The following is a 14,278-nucleotide window of genomic DNA, read 5'->3' as shown; positions in this document are numbered from 1 at the left end:
TCAGGGTCAGAAGCGTTCACCATCGGCCTTGCTTAGGTTACATTTTATCTGTCTTTGATAGACGATGTCAATAAAAATATCTATTCTTTTTCAGATTATTTCCCCTTATAGGTTATTGCAAAATATTCAGTGTAGTTCCCTGTGCTATACAGTAGTTCCTTGTTGATGATCTATTTTATACATAGCAGTTTGTATGTGTTAATCCCACACTGTTAATTTATCCCTTCTCCTACCTTTCCCCTTTGGTAATAATAAATTATAAGATTTTATACTTCTCAGAAATGGGGGAGCTGAAAGAGAGGTATCCTTTTCAATGGAAAAGCATTCAAAACAAGATTAAAGCTTCAGCCATGAGTATTCGATGTACATCCATGGAAATAAATCACTTCATTTCTCTAATGTTGACCTGACAAATAAGACAGACGTCTTCACTGAACTTGCTTATAGTAAAGTGATGGAAATATCAAAGGTAAGTCGTAGAAACATTTTATTTTACCCGAGCATTATACACTGCTCTATGTTAACTACAGTTTGGCTCACACATCTGTTCATTGAAGTTACAATGTTCTCAATTTCTGTTACTGATCCTCCAGAGTGGACCCCAACAGAAGTCCCCGTGCCCAGTGTCATTGGAGCCAACAGATCAAGACTGAGTTTGGTTCAGAAGCAAAGGAAACATTATTTTGAAAACAGAATGGAGAGGTGAGAGCGTGCACTCGCCCACGGGCTGTGGGCTGGGATGCTGTGTAGGGATCCCAGGAGCGTCACTGGGAGGGAGGGGATGTAGCTCTCGAGGGCTGGGTTGGCTGCAGCTCAGGCTCTATGCCGTGGAGTCTGCATGGGACCCCGCTAGCTGAGGTGTCGACCCAGCCATTCTGCACTACGAAATCGGGTCTGAAGTACCAGGTGTGGGACCTCTGCATGCGGAACCCTAGGAGCACGTGAAATTAGACAAAGCACAAAGGAAAAACAGGTAAGACTTTATTTTATTGCTCAGATTCTCTTTTTATCTCCCAGGAATTTTTAATGAACTTTGCCAGAGACGAACACCTCCTCTGCTTTTTGTTCTGTTCCTCATTCTTCGGGTGTTGAGGGTGCAGACACCTCTTTGTAACTGCTTCATGCTGTGGTGGGAGCCCTGATACTTCGGGGGAGGGGCAAAACGTCTCCCCACCAGCCTCCAGGTGAGGTTGATTGACCCAAGGCCTCCTGCCTCACTTCTCGTACGCCTGAGCACCAGCATTGGAAGTGTTATAGATTCTAATGACCTTTAAGTGTCCAGGAGAGAGATGTGCAGAGATGCTGAGGTGGCAGGTTTCACCCCACCCCACATTTGTTCGGGGACCTTAGGCTGACGGTTTTTACCAGCCTAGATGCTCTGACCAGTAGTCTGTGCTTTCTTTAATTAGGTCCCTGAATTAATGTACAAACAGCACCATGTGTCAGAACCCTGCCCGTGCAACTCCCAGACAGTCCAGGGTCAGTGGTGATCCAGGACCATGACGTCCACTGAGTCAACGGCCTTTAGAAGTAGCCAGCAGTCCAGCCGGTCATATTGGCCACCATCACCGCGGTGTCTGTTGGGTTTTCTATGGTGAAAGCGTGATATACGTTTCCCCCACCAAGCTTATTAGCTCCCCTCTGGGTGCAGTAAGTCCTGCAAGCAGTAGTCTGCTCTTTCGGGGCACAGTCTTGTTGTTTTCTGAGAGAAACTCCAGGTCAAGTGATGGTCACACGAGTCATCTTGGGGACCCGTTGCCCCCATTTGTCTCTCTGGAGGTTGGAGTTGGAGGGCCTCCTCACTCGAGGTCAGTGGGTCCACAGAGCGACCCCTGCAACTTCAGGGCATGATGGGTGGTTAGGATCACCACGTGGGGTCCTTTTCCCTTAGGAGGGAGCTGGCCTTGTGGGCTGCTGATTTCTAGCTTTTTAGATACCCCAGTATCCTGGCCTGATGAGTCGGTGGGCAAAGCCCTTCGTGACCATAGTTTATCATACCTGAAGGGCATTCTTGTGTTGCTCCATTTCAAGTGGTCCCAGTTTTTGCACTAAGGCTCCAAAGGCAATTAACCTTTGACTGGGTATGTAAAGGTCAAAGGGTTTAGCTAAATTAGCGAGTTCCTGGGCAAGGGTCTGAATTGACTGCTCTTTCCATTCTTGAAAGGACGCTTCTGGATTCTATACAAAAGGCTCATCATATTTTCGTGTCAGTGTTTCATGTAGAGGCCCAGCTATTAGACTGTAGTTAGGGATCCAGATGCAGAAAACCTTGGCCTCCCCAGGAACCCCTAAGCTGTCTTCTAGTTTTAGAAGAGGTAAGGCTGCAAATGGCTTCTTCCCTATCCTGAGATGCGTTTCTCTGAATATCTGTGAGAATGAAGCCCAGGCATGTCACCTGAGCCTGGGATATTTGAGCCTTTTTCTTGGACACCTTCTATCCTTTCTTGGCTAGGTATTTCTGAGGCGTCTTTAGTAGGCCTGGCGATCAGAATGTCATCTGCATATTGAAGGAGGGTTCCCTTTTACAGAGGTAGAACTTTTAGGTCTTTAGAGGACATTTCCCCAATGATGGTGTGGGGATTTTTGAACCATTGGGGCAGGACGGCCCAGCATTTTTGCTTGTGTTGCATGTTGTGTCCTGCCACTCACAAGCCAAAAATTCTTGTGACTCTGAGATGAATGGAATACAGAAGAAGGCATCACTGAAGTGTAATACAGAATGCCATGGCCTGGTGGATGGTAGAATCAGCAGCAGGGTGTAGGAAATTGGAGCTACTGGATGTATATCCTCGGTGGCTTCACTGACTGTCCTGGTATCCTTTACCAGGTCTCCAACAGCCCATGGGGCTCTCGTGGTCAGGCCAGTCCCAGGATATGGAGCTCACCTGGGCTGCATCCCCCACCCCACAGCCCACGGGGCTCTCGTGGTCAAGTCCTTCCCAGGGTATGGAGCTCCCCTGTGCAGCTACCCAGCAGCCCATGGGGCTCTCATAGTCAGGCCCTTCCCAGGATACGGAACTCCCCTGGGCAGGTACCACAGCAGAGCTGGACACACAGGAACTGTGCACATAGCCCACCTTGCAGAGAACCCCCAGCTCACCTGTCACTCACAGCTGACACAGAACACCTCAGAGCAGGACTTGAACTAACAAACAGCAGCTCTGACAGGTCTGTGACCCTGGCTATCACTCTGTGCAGCCTCTCTCTGCCTGGTCTTCCAGACACTTCCACTGCAGCCAGGGCACCAGGCCTCTGTCTCCACCCACCATCACTCCTCTCCCTGACTCCTGGGTTCCTCTCATTAGGATACGGTCTTCTTGAAGTTATTTTCCACTCATGGACCACATAAAATGATAAGAAAACAAGCCTCAGCTGCAGCCCCTTGTCTAGCCTGACTCTCAAGAGCCCACACCTCTTCCTTGGGCCTGGCCCGTTTAACAAGTTTCATTTTCTGCAACTGTGAGCCCCTGAAGGGTGAGGATTGGCTGATTTGGGCAGCCTGACACTGCCTGCCAGCCCTCCCCATGTGTGCCTGTGTTGAGGTCAATATAAACACCTCTCCAGTCAGCAAGAGCCCCTGTAGCTGTGCCTGACGCCATATTCTCTGCCCCGTCAGCAGTGTCGGGGCTGGGGTGGTGGTACGGAGGGAGAGGCCGTGGCTTTGTGGGTGGCCCAGTGTGAGTGGGGCTCTGCTGGACTTTCTGCAGGAGTTGCCAGGCTGCTACCTGCTAAAGAAGAGGATGTGTCATCCATACCTGCCGCTTGAATTTCTCCCCAGGCAGAGGTGAGGAAGTAAAGAAGCAGTGGGGGCCATGGCAGGAGGGGTATCTCAGGCAGGGAAATGGAAAGATTCCAGAAGAGCATCTGGGGCCAGGACCATCCTGACTGGCCTGTAGGCACCAAGTCGGCCTGCGTGCTGTCGCTGGTGTGGCTCCACAGCCCTTCCTCTAGGCTTGCAAGTGCTTGTACATGTTCAGGTGTTTTACCTGGAAAGGGTGGGAAGAATTCAGCTGCAGCAGGACTGGGGCTCAGCTCACATTTACTCACAGACACCTCGACACAGTCCCCCAGCTTTGCAATGTGGATGCTCCTTGTGGGGGGGAGTGCTGCTGAGTGCATGGGAGACGATTTCCCACCTCTGACCACCTTAAGAATTTTTTACCACTGGAGCAAGTGCCCTGATACGATTTTCCTCTGTATAACTGGTGGGTTCTGTTTTTTTTTTTTTTTCTTTTTGGTTCAAGGTAGATTTTATTTATTCCTCTTTTTTTTAATTTGGAGATATAAACATGGAAATAATGCATTAATATAAAGACATCTATGTGAAGGGAAAAACTTTTTTTCTGTTTTATTTTATTAAATGTTATTTATTTATTTTTAATTTTTTTAAATTTATTTATTTCTTTTATACAGCAGGTTCTTATTGGATATCTATTTTATACATATAAGTGTGCACATGTGAATCCTAGTCTCCCAATTCATCCCACCACCACCCTCACATGGTGTTCCCCCCTTGGTGTCCATATGTTTGTTCTCTACATCTGTGTCTCTATCTCGGCCCTGCAAACCGGTTCATCTGTACCATTTTTCTAGGTTCCACATATATGCATTTGTATACAATATTTGTTTTTCTCTTTCTGACTTACTTCACTCTGTATGACAGTCTCTAGATCCATCAAGGTCTCTACAAATGACCCAATTTCATTCCTATGTATGGCTGAGTAATATTCCATTGTATATATGTGCCAGATCTTCTTTATCCATTCATCTGTTCATGGACACTTAGGTTGCTTCCATGTCCTGGCTATTGCAAATAGAGCTGCAATGAACATTTTTGTACATAACTATTTTTGAATTATGGTTTTCACAAGGCATATGTCCAGTAGTTGGATTGTTGTGTCGTATGGTACTTCTATTGTTAATTATTTAAAGGAACCTCCGTACTGTTCTCCCTAGTTCCCATATCAATTTACATTCCCACCCACAGTGCAAGTGTGTGCCCTTTTCTCCAATAAAGGCCTCTCCAGCATTTATTGTTTTGTAGATTTTTTTGATGATTGCCACTCTGACTGCTGTGAGGTGATACCTCACGGTAGTTTTGATTTGCAATTCTCTAATGATTAGTGATGTTCAGCATCCTGTCATGTGTTTCTTGGTAATCTGTATATCTTCTCTGGAGAAATGTCTATTTAGGTCTTCTGCCGGTTTTTGGATTGGGTTGTTTGTTTTTGTGATATTGAGCTACATGAGTCTCCATTACCTTTGTCATCAGAATCCTCCATGACATTTGTCATCACAATGCTCCATGCCATTGTCATCACAATGGGCCAATACATATGTCATCACAATGCTCCGTGACACCTCTTTTCACAATACTGCATGACCTGGTCATCACAATGCTCCATGCCCTTGTCATCACAATGCGCCATTCCAACTGTCATCACAATAATCCATGAAACTTATTAGACCAATGATCCATGCCCTTGTCATCACAGTGCTCCATGCCCTTGTTATCACAATGTTCCAAGACCCCTGTAATCAGAATGCTCCTTGCCCCTTTTCATCAGTATGCTCCATGAGACTTGTCATCACAAGGCTCCATGGTTTTCTCATCACAATGCTCCAGGACCTTGTCATCACAATGCTTCACGACATTGTCATGAAAATTCTCATTGTCCCTTGTCATCATAATGCTCCAAGCCGTAGTCATCACAATGCTACATTATATTTGTCATTACAATCCTCTTTTACATTTGGCATCCAATGCTCCATGCCATTGTCATCGCAATGGACCATGACATATGTCATCAAAATGCTCCCTGACACATGTCTTCACAATACACCATGCCCTTGTCATCACAATGCTCCATGCCCTTGTCATCACAATGCACCATGTCCACTGTCATCACAATCATCTATGAAACTTGTCAGACCAATGCTCCATGCCCCTGTCATCACAGTGCTCCATGCCCTTGTCATCACAAGGCTCCATGACCCCTGTCATCACAATGCCCCATGACTCCAGTCATCACAATGCTTCATAACGTTTGTCATCACAACGGTCCATGCCCGCGTCATCACAAGGCTCTGTGACCATTTTAACCACAGTGCTCCATGAACATTTCATCACAATGCTCCGTGAACCTTGTCATCACAATGCTCCATGCCTTTGTCAGAACAATGCTCCATGACCTTTGTCATCACAATGTGCCATGCATTTTTCATCACAATGATCCACAACCTTGTCATCGCTATGCTCCATAAACCTTGTAATCACAATGCTCCATGAACTTCTCATCCAAATGCTCTCTCACATGAGATATCACAATGTACCACCACTAGTCATCACAATCCTCCCTCACCCCTGTTATCACAATGTTCCATGACCCCTCTCATCACAATGCTACATCCCCTTATCTGCACAATGTTCCATGACCCCTCACATCACAATGTTCCATAAACCCTGTCATCAAAATGCTCCATGACCCTTTTCATCCCAAAGATCCATGAACCCTGGCATCACAATGTTCTATAACCCCTGTCATCAAAATGTTCCATTACACTTTTCATCAAATTGCTGCATGACCCTGTCATCAAAATGCTCCCTGCACTTCTCATCACAATGCACCACACCCTTGTCATCAAAATGCTCCATGACCATTGTCATCACAAAGCTCCTTGGCCCTTGGCATCGCAATGCTCCATGTCATTGTCATCATAATGCTCCATGAACCCTCTCATCACATGGCTCCATGCCCTTATCATCACAAAGCACCATGACACTTGTCATCACAATGCTCGATGCCCGTCCCATCACAATGCTCCATGCCTTTGTCATTACAAACATCCGTGACCCATGTATCACAGTGTTCCGGGCCCTTGTCATCACAATGCTCCATGCCCACTCTCATCACAATAATCCATGAAACATTTCAGACCAATGCTCAATGCCCTTCTCATCACAATTCTCCATTATCTCTGTCATAACAATGCTTCATGACCCCTGCCATCACAATGTTCCACGGCCTTGTCATCACATGGCTCCATGACCCTTGTCATCACAATGCTCTAAAACCCCTGTAATCACAATGCTCCATGTCATTGTCATCACAATGATCCATGAAACATCTCATCACATTGCTCCATGCCCTTGTCATCAAAAGCTCCATGACACTTGTCATCACAATGCTCGATGCCCTTCTCATCACAATGCTCCATGCCCTTGTCATTACAATCCTCCATGACCCATGTATCACAGTGTACCGTGCCCTTGTCATCACAAAGCTCCATGCCCACTCTCATCACAATAATCCATGAAACATTTCAGACCAATGCTCAATGCCCTTCTCATCACAATGCTCCATTTCCTATGTCATAAAAATGCTCCATGACCCCTGCCATCAAAATGTTCCACGGCCTTGTTATCACAAGGCTCCATGGCCCTTGTCATCACAATGCTCAAAAACCCCTGTAATCACAATGCTCCATGCCCTTGTCATCACAATTCTCCATGACCATTGTCATCACAATTCTCAATACACTTGTCATCACAATGCTCCCTGACACTTGTCGTCAGAATGCTCCTTGAACACTGTCACGAAAAGGCTGCATGCCTTTTTCATCACAAAGCCCCATGCCGTTTTCATCACAATGCTCCATGCCATTGTCATCAAAATACTCCACAAGCTTGTCATCAGAATGCTCCATGACTCTTGCCATCACAATTCTCCATGCACTTGTTAGCACAATGCTCCCTGAACATTGTCATCACTATGCTCCAAGCCATTGTCATCAAAATGCTCCATTACCTTTGTCATCAGAATTATCCATGACAATTTGCATCACAATGCTCCATGCCATTGTCATCACAATGGGCCAATACATATGTCATCACAATGCTCCGTGACACCACTTTTCACAATACTGCATGACCTTGTCTTCACAAAGCTCCATGCCCTTCTCATCACAATGCTCCATTACCTCTGTCATCACAATGCTCCAAGACCCATGTAATCACAAATCTCCATGCCTTTGTCATCACAAAGCTCCATGAAGCATGTCATCAGAAGGTTCCATGGCCTTCTCCACACAATGCTCCATGCCCTTGTCATCACAATGCTCCAAGACCCATGTAATCACAATGTTCCATGCCCCTTTTCATCAGAATGCTCCATGAGACTTGTCATCACAAGTCTCCATGGTCATCTCATCACAATGCTCCAGGACCTTGTTATCACCATGCTCCATTCCCTAGTGATCACAATGCTCCATGACACCTGTCATCACAATAATCCATGAACATTCTCAGCCCAATGCCCCATGACCTTCTCATCAAAATGCTGCAAGGCCAATATCATCACAATGTTCCATGATCACTGTCATCACAACACTCAATGACACCTGACAGCACAAAGATCAGGGACTCTTGTCATCACAATGATCCATGCCCTTGTCATCCTAATGCTCCATGACCCCTGTATTCACAATGCTCCGTGACGATTGTCATCACAGTGCTCCATGACACATGTCATCACAATGCTGTATGCCATTCTCAGCACAATGCTCCATGCCATTTTCATCACAATGCTCCATGACCCCTGTCATCACAATGCTCAGTGACTCCAGTCATCCCAATTCTTCATAACATTTGTCATCACAATGGTCGATACCCATGTCATCACAAGGCTCTGTGAGTTTTGTAAACACAATGCTCCATGAACTTTTCATCACAATGCTCCATGACACGTCATCACAATGCTCCATGCCTTTGTCAGAAAAATGCTCCATGACCCTTGTCATCACAATGTGCGACACGCTTTTCATCCCAACGGTCCACAAATTTGTCATCGCAATGCTCCATAAACCTTGAAATCACAATGCTCCATTCCCTTCTCATCACAATGCTCCATTACCCCGGTCATAACAATGCTCCATTACCACTGCCATCACAATGTTCCACGGCCTTGTCTTCACAAGGCTCCATGACACTTGTCATCACAATGCTCCAAGACTCCTGTAAGCACAATGCTCCATGCCCTTGTCATCACAAAGCTCCATGACACATGTCATCAGAATGTTCCATGTCCTTCTCCACACAATGCTCCATGCCCTTGTCATCAAAATGCTCCAAGACCCCTGTAATCACAATGCTCCATGCCCCTTTTCATCTCAATGCTCCATGAACCCTCTCATCACAATGCATCATGCCAATCATCATAATGCTTCCAGCTATTGTCAGCACAATGAAATCAAAATTCTCCATGACTTCTGTCATCACAATGCTCCATGACCCCTGTCATCACAATACTCCATGAATATTTTCAGCCCAATGCTCCATGACCTTTGTCATCACAATGATCTTTGCCCTTGTCATCCCAATTCTACATGACCCCTGTATTCACAATGCTCCGTGACGCATGTAATCACAGTGTGCCATGACACTTGTCATCACAATGCTCCATGCCTTTGTCAGCACAAAGCTACATGACATTTTCATTATAATGCTCTATGTGCTTGTCATCACAATACTCCATTACCGTTGTCATCACAGTCCTCCATGAACCTTGGGATCACATTGCTTCATGCCCTTGTCATCACAATGCTCCATGCTCCTTGAAATCAAAATGATCCATGATCTCTGTCATCACAATGCTCCAAACACTTGTGATCACAATGTTCCATAACACTTGTCATCACAACGCTCCATGATGTCTGTCCTCAAAATACTCCATGCCCTTTTCTTCACAATGCTCCATGACCTTTGTCATCACAATTCTCAATACACTTGTCATCACAATGCTCCCTGACACTTGTCATCAGAATGCTCCTTGAAACCTGTCTCGAAAAGGCTCCATGCCTTTTTCATCAGTATGTCCCATGCCGTTTTCATCACAATGCTCCATGCCATTGCCATCAAAATACTCCACAAGCTTGTCATCAGAATGCTCCATGACCCTTGTCATCACAATTCTCCATGCACTTGTCAGCACAATACTCCCTGACCCTTGTCATCACAATGCTCCAAGCAATTGTCATCACAATGCTCCATTACCTTTGTCATCAGAATCCTCCATGACACTTGGCATCAGAATGCTCCATGCCATTGTCATCACAATGGGCCATTACATATGTCATCACAGTGCTCCCTGACACCAGTCTTCCCAATACTGCATGACCTGGTCATCACAATGCTCCATGCCATTGTCATCACAATGCGCCATTCCAACTGTCATCGCAATAATCCATGAAACTGATTAGACCAATATTCCATGCCCTTGTCATCACAATACTCCATGCCCTTGTTATCACAATTCTCCATGACCCTTGTCATCACAATGCTCCGTGACTCCAGGTATCACAATGCTTCATGACCTTTGTCATCACAACGGTACATGACCGTGTCATCAACAGTCTCTGTGACATTTTTAACCACAATGCTCCATGAACTTTTCATCACAATGCTCTTTGACCTTTGTCATCACAATGCTCTATGCCTTTCTCAGCACAATGCTCCATGACCCTTGTCATCACAATGCTCCATGCGCTTGTCAGCACAATGCTCCATGACACATGTCATCCCAGTGCACCATGCGCTTGTCATCACAGTGCTTCAAAATCTTGACATCACAATGCTCCATGAACCTTTTCATCAAAATACTCCATGGACTTCTCACCAAAATGCTTTCTCACCACTGATGTCACAATGTTACATCAATATTCGTCACATTATTCCCTCAACCCTGTAATCAAATTGTGCCATGACTCCTGTCATCACAATGCTACATGCATTTATCATCACAATGTTCGATGACCCCTGGCATCACAAGGTTCCATAACCACTGTCATCAAAATGTTCCTTGACACTTTTCATCAAATTGCTCCATGACCCTGTCATCACAATGCTCCCTACCCTTCTCATCACAATGCACAACGCCCTTGTCATCAAAATGCTCCATGACCTTTGTCATCACAAAGATCCATAACCCTTGTCATCACAATGCTCCATGTCATTGTCATCACAATGCTCCATTAAGGTTCTCATCACATTGTTTCATGTCCATGTCATCACAAACCTCAATGACACATATCATCAGAATGCTCCATGGCCTTCTCATCACAATGCTCCTTGCCCTGCCATCACAATGCTCCAGTATCCCTGTCATACCCATGATCCATGACCCCTGCCATCACGATGTTCCATGGCCTTGTCATCACAAGGCTCCATGACCCTTCTCATCACAATGCTCCAAGAACCCTGTAACCACAATGATCCATGCCCATTTTCATCTCAATGTTTCATGAACCCTGTCATCACAATGCACCATGACCATCATCATAATGCTTCATGCTATTGTCATCACAATGAAATCAAAATGCTCCATGATCTCTGTCATAACAATGCTCCAAACGCTTGTGATCACAATATTCCAAAACACTTGTCATCACAATGCACCATGACGCTCGTCATCACAGTTATCCATGGTCTTCTCATCACAGTGCTCCATGACCTTTGTCATCACGATGCTCAATACACTTCTCATCAAAATGATCCCTGACACTTGTTGTCTGTATGCTCCTTGAACCCTGTCATGACAAGGCTCCATGCTTTTTCATCACAATGCTCCAAGACCCATGTAATCACAATGCTCCATGCCCTTGTCATCACAAAGCTAAAGGACGCATGTCTTCAGAATGCTCTTGGCCTTCTCCTCACAATGCTCCATGCACATGTCATCACAATGTTCCAAGATGCCTGTAATCACAATGGTCCATGTCCATTTCCATCAGTATGCTCCATGAGATTTGTCATCACAAGGCTCCATGTTTTTCTCATCTCAATGCTCCAGGACATTGTCATCACAATGCTTCACGACCTTGTCCTGAAAAATCTCAATGGCACTTGTCATCATAATGCTCCAAGCCCTAGTCATCACAGCTCCATTATATTTGTCAACACAATACTCCATTACATTTGGCATCACAAGGCTCCCTGCTATTGTCATCGCAATGGACCATGACATATGTCATCACAATGCTCCCTGACAACTGTCTTCACAATAATCCATGATCTTCTCATCACAATGATCCATGCCCTTGTCATCACAATGCACCATGTCCACTGTCCTCACAATAATCTATTAAAGTTGTCAGTCGAATGCTCCATGCCCCTGTCATCACAATGCTCCATGCCCTTGTCATCACAATGCACCATGACCCGTCATCACAATGCTCCGTGACTCCAGTCATCACAATGCTTCATAACATTTGTCATCACAATGCTCCATGCCCGCATCATCACAAGGCTCTGTGTCGTTTGTAACCACAATGCTCCATGAACATTTCTTCACAATACTCCGTGACCCTTGTCATCACAATGCTCCATGCCTTTGTCAAAAAAATGCTCCATGATCCTTTTCATCACAATTTGCCACGCACTTTTCATCACAACGGTCCACAATTTTCTCATTGCAATGCTCCATAAAACTTGTAATCACAATGCTCCATGCCCTTCTCATCACAATGCTCCATTACCCCTGTCATTAACAGTGCTCCATGACGCCATCCATCACGATGTTCCATGGCCTTGTAATCACAAGGCTCCATGACACTTCTCATCACAATGCTCCAAGACCCCTGTAATCACAATGGTCCATGCCCTTGTCATCACAAAGCACCATGACACATGTCATCAGAATGTTCCATGGCCTTCTCATTAAATGCTCCATGCCATTGTCATCACAGTGCTCCAAGACCCCTGTAATCACAATGCTCCATGCCCCTTTTCATCTCCATGCTCCATGAACCCTGTCATCACAATGCATCATGCCCATCATTATATTGCTTCCGGCTATTGTCAGCACAATGAAATCAAAATTCTCCTTGACCTCTGTCATCACAATGCTCCATGACCCCTGTCATCATAATACTCCATGAACATTTTCAGCCAATTGCTCCATGACACTTGTCATCACAATGATCCATACCCTTGTCATCCCAATGCTCCATGTCCCCTGTATTCACAATGCTCCGTGACGCTTGTCATCACAGTGCTCCATGACACCTGTCATCACAGTGCTCCATGACTTTGTCAGCAAAATGTTACATGACCTTGTCATTACAATTCTCTATGTGCTTGTCATCAAAATACTCCATTTCCATTGTCATCACAATCCTCCATGAACCTTGGGATCACATTGCTTCATGCCCTTGTCATCACAATGCTCCATGCTCCTTGAAATCAAAATGATCCATGACCTCTCTCATCACAATGCTCCAAACCATTGTGATCCCAATGTTCCATAACTCTTGTCATCACAATGCTCCATGATGACTGTCATCACAAAATTCCATGCCCTTTTCATCACAATGCTCCATGACCTTTCTCATCAAAATGCTCAGTACACTTGTCATCAAAATGCTCCCAGACACTTGTCATCAGAATGCTCCTTGAAACCTGTCACGAAAAGGCTCCATGCCATTTTCATCACAATGCCCCATGCCGTTTTCATCACAATGCTCCGTGACCATTGTCAGCAAAATGCTCCATGCCTTTGTTTGAAAAATGTTCCATGACCCTTCTCATCACAATGTGCCATTCGCTTTTCATCACAACGGCCCAGAAACTTGTCATTGCAATGCTCCATAAACCTTGTAATCACAATGCTCCATACACTTTTCATCAAAATGCTCTCTCACCAGAGATATCACAGTGTTTCATCACTAGTCGTCACAATACTCCCTCACCCCAGTAATCACAATGTCCCATGACTCCTGTCATCACAATGCTCCATGCACTTATCATCACAATGTTCCAAGACCCCTGTAATCACAATGGTCCATGCCCCTTTTCATCAGTATGCTCCATGAGATTTTTCATCACAAGTCTCTATGGATTTCTCATCACAATGCTCCAGGACCTTGTCATCACAATTCTTCAAAACCTTGTTCTGAACATTCTCAATGGCCCTTGTCATCATAATGCTCCAAGCCCTAGTCATCACAATGCTCCATTATATTTGTCATCAAAATCCTCCATTACATTTGGCATCACAATGCTCCCTGCCATTGTCATTGCAATGGACCATGACATATGTCAGCACAATGCTCCCTGACACCTGTCTTCACAATATTCCATGACCTTCTCATCACAATGATCCATGCCCTTGTCATCACAATGCACCATGTCCAATGTCATCACAATACTCTATGAAATTTTTCAGACCAATGTTCCATGCCCCTGTCACCACAATGCTCCATGCCCCTTGTCATCACAGTGCTC

The sequence above is a fragment of the Mesoplodon mirus genome (genome assembly GCF_964341445.2).
Source record: "Mesoplodon mirus genome assembly, contig: HAP1_SCAFFOLD_34, whole genome shotgun sequence".
In the NCBI taxonomy this organism is placed as follows: domain Eukaryota; kingdom Metazoa; phylum Chordata; class Mammalia; order Artiodactyla; family Ziphiidae; genus Mesoplodon; species Mesoplodon mirus.
This window is presented reverse-complemented; position numbering follows the sequence as displayed.